Source organism: Elephas maximus, chromosome 12, assembly GCF_024166365.1.
Source record: "Elephas maximus indicus isolate mEleMax1 chromosome 12, mEleMax1 primary haplotype, whole genome shotgun sequence".
Lineage (NCBI taxonomy): Eukaryota > Metazoa > Chordata > Mammalia > Proboscidea > Elephantidae > Elephas > Elephas maximus.
In genome coordinates, this window is record NC_064830.1 from 13078536 (window position 1) to 13091283 (window position 12748).

A 12748-nucleotide genomic window follows, 5' to 3' on the forward strand; every position below is an offset into this window, starting at 1 on the left:
TCAGAAGTCGAATCAACCTGTTTGGTCCCATTTAGTTGGTGAGGCAACTCTTTTTTTTTTTTAATTGATGAGGATGAGGAAAATGAGGATGCTCTGAAGATTGCCTGGTACTATTAGTAGTATGGAGCCCTGGTGGCACAGTGGTTAGGAGCTATGGCTGCCAACCAAAAGGTTGGCAGTTTGAATCTACCAGATGCTCCTTGGAAACCCTATGTGGCAGTTTTCTCTGTCCTATAGGGTCTCTGTGAGTTGAAATTGACTCAACCGCAATGGAATAAGGTCGCTATGAGTAGAATCAGCTGGAAGGCAATGAGTTTGGTTTTGATTTTTACTAGTAGTATTAAAACCAAGGGGAAACAAAACAAAACAACCCACTGCCGAGAGTAGATTTCAACTCACAGCAACTTCATAGGATTTTCAAGGCTGTAAATCTTTACCGAAGCAGACTGTCACAATTTTCTTCCACAAGAAGCCACTGGTGGTTTTGAACCACTGACCTTTCAGTTAGCAGTTGATCGCTTTAACCACTGTGCCACCAGGGCTCCTATTAGTGGTATTCGTTGAGATTAAAATTGCAGATGGCAAAGAAAACTTGGGGTAAATAAGGATAACGAGTAAAATTTGAACATTTTTTTGAGGAGACACCATTAGACATGAATTTATAGGCGATCCAGGAAATTGCCTCCAAGGCTATTGGAAGCATGGGTTTGGGCTTGGAAGGGAGATTAAGTATACAGATTGGGAAGCCTCTAATTAAAAGCATAGGAATATGTGACTCCAGAGGCTTATAGTTTTCATCTATAGTTTGAAATTTTCTACAGTTGGCTCTGCTTTGAGTAATCACCTCTTTAAGCATTCCCTCTCACCTGACATAGTCTCACAGGCTGTTCACTTGTTAATAAACTCTAAATTGTGGAATGCTAGGCTCCCCTACATGTTCAAATATTCCAGGTGTTCTATGACAACTCCGTATGAGATTGGCCTAGTTCCATTGCAGGATCTAGGTACGTAGTCAATGTTCCTTCTGCCGATACCATACCTCCCACCCCTTACTTACTGGAAAAATACAGCCTATATACGCTCTTCTTTAGGAAACCTTCCTGGCCATCTGGGAGAGTCAGTTCCTCTCTTTAGCTCTCGTTGTTTACAACCCATCCCATTCTTTCTTCTTCCCTGAATAGGCTCCACCCTCCTAGACAATGATAAGGGAGGGAGAGAAATATTAGCGAAAGAGGGCCTTGACTGACAGCTCAGACCCCTAGATGTCTTGAGCAGGGCACTAGAATAGGGAGCCTTTTGTCCAGGGCTAGGTTCCCAGGGTTTTTGTACCATATAATCAAGATGAAGACTGGAAGAGACACTGTGAATATGTAGCATCACAGTTTACTATCTCTGCAGATTTAACTAGAGCCAGGAGAACCAGCAGGTCTCCAGCACACAAAAGCTTTCCTCTAAGAGTAGGTCATTTTAACTCTTTGATAGTGAACCAAATTCTTCCTCTCCATGAACTCCTTTTCTATGCGCAATTCTCCCCTCCTCTAATTCCTGCCCAAGGGGGCATTAAGTAGACCATGTGTGACTCTCTCTGTAATTGCTAATCCCCACTTGTGCTTGTGAATTTTCTCATTAAAATGACATTAGAAAATTGTTGGTGTCCCATTGTGAAGTCAACAATGAGTGGACTATGATCAGTTGAGTACAGTTGGACCTTCTGCTTCTTTTCATCAAAATTCATCTATGTCTTTGGGCCTCCTCTCTTTAGTCTGTAATCCTAAGAATATAAACAACCTACAGCTTCTTCCTTCCAATTTTGTCTTTATTGCTTTCCAGAAGTTAATTTTCTTACCCAATGCTTTTATTTCCACTAGGTTTCTTTTCCCCTATGAAAATAAATTTTCTCTTTGAATTGCTCCCATGACACTTTGTACAAACTCAGTACTTTCAGTAATTGACCTGTGTATGTGTAAGTCGCCCCTACTAGATTGTAGGTCTTCAGAAGAAACAAGCTGTGCTTTTTGTAACATTAAAACTAGAAATCCTTGATTCCTGACATAAACTAAGGTGCTCAGTAAATGTTTGTTGAATGAATGCCAGTTTGTAGGTATTAACTATTTCCTTCTTTTTCACTTCAACCTAAGTAGGGAAGTTGAGTCAAAATGTTTTCTTTGAAACTCTCTCTTTATGTAATAATTATGTAATACCATGATTAATAAAAAGCAAACAAACACATATTTAAGAGGCAAGTAGATGGAATGTCCTGTGATTTTATTTAGTCTGTGTTTTGGAATGCTTTCATTAGTATTTCTGAATTACTTCCAAATATATACTCAACCTTTTCCACATCATTCATTAAATAACTCACCATTTATTATGATAATTTACTACTTTTCTCCTGTCTGCTAATCATTAACAATTATCCCTGGACCTACGTTGTCTGTCTTGAGTGATAAGCTTCCAGAAAAGCTCTGTCCGATAGATCTTTCTGCAATAGAGAAATATTCTTTATCTGCTCAGTCCAATATGGCAGCCACTAGCCACATGTGGCTATAGAGTGCTGGCATGTGGTTTGTACAACTGAAGGACTGCATTTTTACTTTAGTTAAATTAAATGTGAATTTAAACAGCCATAAAGAGTTAGTGCTTACCATACTGGATAGCAAAATTCTAGAAGGCAATAACTCTCCTTGCCATTCACACCACATGCAAAGTGTTGGCAGGGACACAATTACTCCAACACTGCACTAAAAACTGGGCCTTTGTATAGAAAGGGCTTCATTTCAATTTTTTGATGATTAAAGAAAAGGTCATTTATTTTCAATTTCTGACTATTTCCCAGCCATTTCTGTATAGTAATGACAAGGTAAGTGACCATAAATGATCCAGAGTATAAAAAAAAAAAAAGGCGATAGTAATTTTATTTAAATCTGTTTAAATTTAAAATAAGAATGAAACTAACTCTTTGATCTTTTGTATTTATTTTGCTTTAAGTTATGAGTTGCTGCTTTCTCCATAACTATTTCTATGTTGATCAACAACATAGTAGAGAGTCTTTTTAAATGGGTTTCAGTGTCATTATTTATTTATTTATTTCAATTCTCCAGCCAATTTTTTTTTTTTTCCAGTTAAAATAGAAACTAATTATTCCTGACCTGACCTCTCTCCTGGCAATCATTTACATAGGCGGGAAAGAAGAGTAGATGGAGGCCACAAGTATAAAGCGTGACTATGTCTTCATGTGTCCCTTTTATGAAAACGGGAACAAATTACGTGAGGGCAACATGCTTTCATTACCATGTTAAAAGCCCAAATGGATAATGTTAGGTTGCTATACACTCAAGGATCACTATCTGTCTCGTTTTTAACACAGACATTTCTCTTTTGATAATGTGTTAACAGGAGGAAATAGGAATGCCATTTGTGTAATTCTTTGTTCTGGCTGAGGAATCACTGATATTATCTAATGAATATGCAAATCACTCAAGGCTCGTTATTAATTGTGAATAAACCATCTGTTCTTACAAAGAGCACTTGAATATTTGCCACATAACACTATGTGAATGTGTGCACAGAACTGTTAAAGAAACTTGGAATAGTTAATCTATATATTTTAATGAATCTCCAATTTTATTGCCATCAATAAATGAGGTGGCTTCCCTAAACTGAAATTAATCATTCAAATGAGTTTATTTGGGGTTGATTTTTCACAAGGGAAATGCCAAGAAGAATATTAGCGTTTTAAATGAACTAAACCATGAATTTTAAGATTCTAAGATTTTGAATTGAACCCAATTTATGTGGTCTGAATCCACTAAATTTGGTTTTTGAATAGACAGGCATTACTTTACGCACATGCATGATAAATGTAGCAAACTGATATTTATTCAGGGCACTTACAATATGAATTATTTCTCTATTGGACTGATACCTCAGAAAAATAAACAACAGTTTAATTTTTTAGTTTTTTTTTTTTAGGGAAGGATTAGATAAAACAGAAAAAAAAAATGCAGTTCTGTACAGAAATTCCAAACAATATAAATGAATAGGAAAATAGTTATATTTTCATTTCACTTCTCAGGTCAAAATTCCTTAACATTATTTTTAATGGTAGTTGTTTTTCATAAATTCAGTTCCACAATCCAATTTGACTGCATGTTGTTGTTGTCAGGTGCCATCGAGTCAGTTCTGGTTCATAGCGGCCCTACGTATAACAGAACCAAACACTGCCTAGTCCTGCGCCATCCTCACAATTGTTGTTATGCTTGAGCCCATCTTTGCAGCCACTGTGTTAATCCATCTCGTTGAGCATCTTCCTCTTTTTCACTGACCCTCCTCCACTTTACCAAGCTTGGTGATCTTCTCCAGGGACTGGTCCTTCCTGATAACATGTCCAAATTATGCGGAACAAAGTCTGGCCATGCTTGCTTCTAAGGAGCGTTCTGGCTGTACTTCTCCAAAGACAGATTTGTTCATTCTTGTCGCAGTCCATGGTATATTCAATATTCTTCACCAACACCACAATTCAAAGGCATCAATTCTTCTTCGGTCTTCCTTATTCATTGTCCGGCTTTAGCATGCATATGACTGCGTGGTTATCAAAATTAAATACTCTATTAAATAAGGTATTCTTATCTTTTCTCCACAGGAGTGAAAAATAAGTAAAATAGTAAACTTCATGTATCTCTGCTTGTAAGGATGCATGTTTTCCATCTTTCTAGATTAGCCCTTTGCCCTGGAGTCGATTCTGAAGTTTAGATTAATCCTTTATAAATCAAATGGAATTTTATCATGTAAATGTGTCTGACTTTCATTTATATTTCAAACTAAATGGGCAGTTTAACACATTCCTATCTTAGGTCAAAATTCTTCTTCACATTTGTAAACAAATAATTAGATTTGTGATTTACATTTGAAATAAAAATATATTTCATGAATTTGATAGGATTTCTTCCCTGCTGACTCCAGCTTTGGCCATGTTGCAGCTTCAGGAGCAAACCAATAGCTTTTAAGAATTGAACGGAAGTTATTTCCTTAATATCCAGCTGCAAACATTTTTTATATATTCCTCAGTGTTCACACTGCTGACTTTTTGGTTATCAGCCAAGTACTTTAACTGCTGCACCAGCAGCGCTCCTTCAGGCTTACATAATAGAATAAAAAATTACAATGGTATATTTATTACAACTCAGATCAAACTCTTTAATAAGTATAAATACACTGCATCCCCTCCCCATTCATATACATATTGTTACTGAAATTATTGTTTGTTTTTTACAATATAGCCTTAGTTGTTGTTAGCTGCTGTCCAGTTGACCCTGACTCATGGCAACCTTAGGTACGACAGAAGGAAATGCCCCTTCCTGCATCCTCCTCACAATCATCAGCATGATTGAGTCTGTTGTTGTGACTATTATGCCAAGCAGCCTTACCAAGGGTCTCCCACACCCTCACTGGCCCTCTACTTCACCAAACATGATGTCCTCCCCCAGTGACTGATCCCTCCTGATGACATGTCCAAAGCAAGCAAGTTGGACAATGTTCTGTTGTGATCCATAATATTTTCATCAGCTAATTTTCAGAAGTAGATCACCAAACCTTTCTTCCTAGTCTACCTTAGACTGGACGCTCCACTGAAATACGTCCACCATGGGTGACTCTGATGCTATTTGAAATACCGGTGGCATAGCATCATAGCAACACGCAAGCCACCACAGTACAACAAGGGTTGTGGACAACCTTTGTACAGGTAAGTAAATAATAGTACCTTTAAAAAAAAAAAAATACTGTAGAAAATTACAAGCTTGGGAGACCATTTCTAACCCATGTTATCAAGTTTCTTGTTGGTAGAATCAAAATAAGAACAGTTGAAATAAAAGAAAATCTACCCTATAGCATGGAGGCCTGGTGGCACCATGGGTAGGAGCTTGGCTTCTAACCAGGCTGCTAACCAAAAGGTCGGCAGTTTAAATCTACCAGGCACTCCTTGGAAACCCTATGGGGCAGTCCTACTCTGTCCTGTAGGGTTTCTACGAGTCAGAGTCGACTTGAAGGTGATTTTTTTTTTAACCCTGTAGCATGCTTAAAGAGTCAAATGGCATGTACGTGAAATATTTTTGAAAACATTACTATTTTCATGTCTATATAAAATGCTATTTTTAAATCACTGCAAATACATATTAAACGATTGCCCTAATGTTTGATTGCTCACTTTACCCAATCTATGATGTAAAGGTGTTTTCATATAATTTTGCACAAGCAGTCAATGTTGATGACCCTACATACGCCATTTTTAACACCTTGGAATCAGGAAGAATAGACAAGTATCTCCAGATATTGCCTAATTTTCCTTTTAGCTTCCTACTGCTACTTTGGGCTTTTATTACCTTTATTAAAGTAAAAAATTTCCCTGATATATTGTATCACTAGACACTCCAGAAATACATACAGTATTTAATCTATTGGTCAAATTTTTTGTGTTGCTGGTCATGACAACATTGTGGCTTTTCTCGTGTTTCTAGAAACATCACAGTTGACAGTATACGATGCTGTTTAAGCTTAATGGTCCCATTGCTCCGTTTATACACTGTTTTTCTTAGCCTCTTAAACTTTCCATATTGCTCAGTTAGTTAATACGGAGACAAATAGGGTTCTTCACTGTTTTCTTGTTAATGACTCCCATTAAACCAATGTTTTTGGCTTCTCAAATATATTATGAAATTGCTTTTATAAGAAAGTTGTTTCTGATATTCATTGTACTTTCTATTATTGAATTTCTCCAAATAGTATTCTAAATGTTGGCCATTACTTCTTAACGTGGTCTGTTTTTTTTTTTTTTTTCCTAATTCCTCATTCTCTCTTCATGGCTTTGTTACCTCTTGCCAGTACTTCTACGATGGTTTAGTTATATAAATCTCTGCCACTATTCTCTACCTGTACCCTCTTCAGTCTCTCCTAAATAGTTCAAACTCCTCTCGCTCTCTTTTTTTTTTCTTCTAAATCAATGTTATTCTCATGTGTTTTAGTCTTTAAAAATCTTCCAGAAATTCCCATTGCATACAGACTTTTTCAGAATGGTAGTTGGTATCCTTTATGATTCTCAGCAACCCAAGAAAAGAGGAGGCCAAAAATTAGATGCATGACATTCTTCAGCTACATCATCATTCCATTTTCTTTGTTCCTCTGTGTAACTGCTTGTGTTAACTCCTCTTTCAAGATGTCCTACTCCCTCCCTGTAGTGCGAGGTCAAGCCAAAGTGTTCATTTCAACACATTGCAAAGTTCTTTTAGTCCACTTGTATTCCAGATATTTGTTTCCATTGCACGATTGTATCTGAAAATCAGGAACTATGTCTTAATCATTACTTGCTGATGTTATTATTCGTAATACCTTATACAATATCTTGCACAAAATAGATGCTTTATTTGAATTGAATTAGTTGCCCACTGTTTTTCATAATAAGGTAATAGAAATCTATTATTTTGAAGTCCTTTATTTGCAAATTCTGTTATTTATATATATACCTTTGCAATTCAGAAATATAAATATCACCTTTTAGTTATATGAGGTGGTCTCTTCAAACAAAAATATAGTTCAACCTACTAAAAAAGGCCTCAAATGTACATTAGAACCAGGTTACCTTTTGTCTTCAATATTGGCAATCATTACTTTGCATTCAATAGTTTTAGGCCATGCCAAGTATTAGGTCTAGTTTTTACAGCTACCCTGCAAAATAGGCTCATTGCCTCTATTTTACAAGCAAGGATTTTGAGGTTCTGAAAAGTTGAGTGAATTGTAAAAAGCTCTAAGAATGAATGGTATAATGGCAGTGTGTTTATTTTACTTGTGCTATTTGAAGTTCTTTCTTGGTTGTTAAATTGTAAGGAAGGCATCCAAATGCTAATACTATCTCATGGTGAATGTTTGTAGGTTCTTCAGAGATTCCCACTAGGGCATTCATAGTTCTCTGATTTAGGTGATCCACTCTCTGGTTGACTTCTTGCAAACACCCATCAGTTCCTGTCCTGGAAGTATATCCCTAGAGTCCCCTCACTTTGGAGGGCATTTCACTTGGAAATGGTCCTTTCAATGCCACTTAAACCTGGTTTTCTTCTATGATGCACTATTAGCTATTGGTAAGTTTATAACCCTTTTCTTCCTAGAGGCACAGACTGTTCTCACTGCTGCTTTCTCTCATCACCCTGACATTGTGGGCTGATCCAGTACGCTCCTCATTTCCAAACTCTAGGTGAGGAGCAGACACCAAACTTTGTACCTCCAAACTTTGGAGAACATACGTCAACTGGTATATGTTACCTGGAAGACATCACTTAACATCTACGGCTCTCAGTTTAATCATCCTCAAAATGAGCCAAATAATAAAATCTACTCCATAAAGTTGAGAACATTAAATGAATCAATTCATGTAAAGCACTTAGAATAGCATCTAAGCCATGGTAAAGATTAATTAAATAAGGTATTTTTGTTTTTATCGTTATTACTTTGTGGTCCCTAAGGTTTACTCATTGAACTGAAGGGTCAAGCAAATTTTCTCTTCACCTGTGCAATATAGCGTCCTCTATTTCTACAAATTTCCTTCAAATAAATATCGTTAGTAAACTGCTAATGTTATTTTGTATAGTATAAACTCTGGAATACTATGCTTGCTTCAGCATTTTAGCCACCTGGGAACAAATTAACTAGAATTGCATATAATGTCTTTATTAAAACATGACACATTGATGACCATCATTCTGAGTTCTGAGTAATTAGTGAAATTTGGAGACATTGGGGAAGATTCTATTCATATTGTTTTATAAAGAAAAATACAACTTCTCCCCTGTATTAGCCAGACCAGTGGTGAGGTAGTCTAAATGGACACTGGTATCAGGGCAAACTTTCTGGTTAAGATCTAGTGGTAATGTAATGCCCAGCTTTTTTTTTTTTTTTGCATCTGGATTAGTCCATCACTGGTGTTCAGGTTAATATGAACATTTATGGAAATATGGAGAAATGCAGCTATTGTGTTAATAATTGATGCTTAACCAAGATTCTCCTGACAATGAGACACTTGTAAAAATTTACTATCTGCCAACCAAATATGATTTCAAACAAAGTAGTGGAAGGAGGATGTTAACTAATTGGAAGAAATTGTTAGACAATTTCCAATATATTCTACTCTTGAGCATTATCAGAAAATACCATTTTAGGTGGTATAGTAGACAGAATAACGGCTTTCCAAAGGTGTCCACATTCTAATTCCCAGAACCAGTGAACATGTTGACTTGTAAGGTGAAACGGTCTTTACAGATGTGATTAAAGAGCTTGAGGTGGGAAGATTATCCTGGACTATCTGGGTGGGCCCAACTTAATCACATGAGTCCTTAGAAGATTGCTTTTTTTTCTGGCTAAGGTAAGTCAGAAGGAGCTGTGACTATGGAACTACATTCGAAGAGCTGCAGCATGGCTGGCCTTGAAGACGAAGGAAGTGGTCCAAAAGCCAAGAACTATGGGCTGTCTCTAGAACCTGGAAAGGTGAGGAAATGGATTTTTCTTAGAGTCTTCAGAAGGGAACACAGCCCTGGTGATACCATGATTTTATCTTCATGAGACCCATGTTAGACTTCTAATAGCCAGAAGTGTAATTTAATAAATTAGTGTTGTATTGTTGTTGTTAGTTGCCATTGAGTTGATTCTGACACATGGTCACCCCATGTATGCAGAGTAGAACTGCTCCATAGGATTTTAATGCAATACAAGCCACTAAACTTGTGGTAATTTGTTACAGAAGCAATGGAAAACTAGCTTTTGGAACCCGGAAATGATGTGCTGCTGTAACAAATACCTAAAAATGAAGAAGTGGCTTTGGAAATGGGCAATGGGCAGAGCCCGGAAGAATTTAGAGGAGCATATTAGAAAAGTCCTAAATTGCCATGAACAAACTATGAGTATAAACGTGGACATTGAAAACTCTGATAGCGAGGAATCAGAAGGAAATTAAGAACCTGTTATTGGAAACAAGGAAGGATAACCCTTCATATACAGGCAGACATCTTAGTAGAATTGGGTACTGCTGCTATGTGGAAAGCAGAAATTTTGAACAATGGAATTGGACATTTCACTGTGAGAATTTCCAGGCTAAGTGTTGAAAAAGTAACCTCAATTCTTCTTGTTGCTTTTAGTAAAATGTAAGAAGAAAGATAAATTGAAGAAAAAACTATTAAACCAAAAAGAACAAGGACTTGATGGTTTTAGCCTGTCCAGGTTGCAAAAGATGTTAGAATTAAGAGATGCACTGCCAGGATAGTGTGCTCTGAAGAAAAATCCCAGAGTGTGACTGTACGACTTTTGCTAACACCTCAGAAAAATTAAAATTTTAGAGCATTCATCTATACAAAAACTCTTTGACAAGGTTAAAAGTGCAACTGACAGATTCCCACAATCAAACCAAAGAGCATGTAGGATTCTTAAGGTCATTGTCCCCCCAGCCCCTCAGTAAGAAGCCAAAAAATGACACAGAATATAGAAAGGTCTATAAATGGGCCTCTTGTCTAAGGGAGTGAATCCCTGTGTCACACACAGGAGATAAACAAGTTTCTTGAGAATATTGTATCAACAGAAGCACTGCTAGCTTGAACTGAAAAGATTAGATAGTGCAACATGGAAGAAAATTATTGAACCTCCAAAATTCTGTTGACAAGACACAGAAGAATAAAATAACTCAACTGCAAACCAAGCTGGATTTCATGAAAAAGAAAGGATAGCTTGCTTAGAGGATGGAGCCTCAAACCCACTGGGTGGATCTGGGGTGCTCGGAAGATTATTATTAACCCATGGGAGTTTGCTCAGCTGGATTTTGAAATTGCTTGGGATAAATGACTTCTTTTGTCCTTCCATTTGCTCTCTTTTTGAGCCAGGATGTTTATAACGATTACCTATGTTTGTCCTACTGTTGTATGTGGGGAGCAGATAATTTGTTTCTGTAGTTTCACAGATCCTCAGATGATGAGATTTTGGACTTTTAAGCTGATAATTCCTCTTCAAAATCCATTAAGTCTTGATCCGCAATGCCCTTTCTTCATGAGCTATGAGTTGTTTCACATCAGCGATATCAAGTACTGAACTCAGCCGTCTTGCCATATGGACGATTTTTCCACCAATCTCTTTCATCATATTATCCTGATCAAATGATTGGAGCGTGTTCACATAACTCAGCAATTTTTTCCAAGTCCTTTGCATGAATTTTCCATAACAGTCTCCCAGGAAGACACAATTTTCCTGATACTCTGAAGAATATTATAAATCTCCTAGAAATCACATTATGTTACCATACCTTCACCTGTTGCAGCTATTGCCTGAGCAAACGTAACCTGTAGGTAGTATGCCTTGAACGTGGTGATTGCACTTTGATCCATAGGCTGAATCACTGCTGTTGTACTGGGAAGTAGATACACCACTTTCACTTCTTGATTTAGATCATCTTTTTTTTTATGTGAGTAGGATGTCTTGGAGCATTACAAAGTAGCAGGAGAATCTTGAAAGAAATGCTCTTTTCAAGGCGGTAGGTGTGCACTCCTGGAACAAAACAATTTAAAAGCCAATCTTGCAGTAGGTGTTGGTTGAATGGTTTCAAAGTGAGGGCAAATTTACATAACATTAAAGGGAAAGTATGAGTTGCCCGTAAGTGGGACTTTGGTACCCAGGGAATTACTGTAACACAATCGTTATCCAGACCTTGGAGTTACTCCCGTAGTAGACTGGCAGCTTATTTTTGTCAATGTTTTTGAACGCTCAGGGGTTTTCAGAATGGCAAACTAGAAAAGGTTTAAATTTAAATACAGCAGAATTTCCTCTAAGTAGCAGCATAATTCTGTCTTTAAATGCCTTGAAACCAGGTATCAACTTCACACTTTTGTAAATATAGGTCCTTTCTGGCATCCTTTTCCAAAATAAGCCGTTTCATCTATGTTGAAAGTCTGTTCTGGTGGATATTCTTCATCTTATGTTATCTTATCCAGCTCATCCTTGAATTTTGCAGCAGCTTCAACATCAGCACTTCCTGCTTCTCCAGTTAAATGCACGTTATGTAAGTGTGGTTTGTGGTAACTTGAATATGTCATAAGTCAGGAACTACTTGTATGCTTAATGTTAATGAAACCTATACATCACTGTAAGAACAAACTTAGAACCAGGATTCACACTATCACCGTTGTTATTTAACACTGATCTGGAAATGTTGGCTAATGCGTCCAAACTTTTTAAAAAGTTTATCCAAAGGAAATTATCCCAAATGAAGAATCAAAGCTTTACAAACACTCAACATTAGGCTCTCTTATCCCTATGATCCCAGTGCACTTTGCATATCGTACTCAAATGATTTGTTTGAGTGCTTATCTTACCACGGTATCAAGCTCAATGAAAATAGGGATAATTATCCTATATATTGCCAGGGGTGAGCAGTCCCCATCTAACTATGTGTGTTGAGTAAAACCATAAATGCTAAAAAATGTATTATATACAATTACGAAACACTGGGCAGCACCAACTTTCCCAAACATTGGAAATGTTTTATAAATAATGGTACATTTACTTTTTGAAACAGTAAGGACTTTGAAATTACATTTTAAACAAAATCTTAGTTAATAAGATATACTAAATACACATGTAATATATTTATAACTATGTAACAACTGGAAGGAAATATATTGAAATAGTAACAGTAGTTATAATATGAGGAGCTTAGTTTTCCCTAATT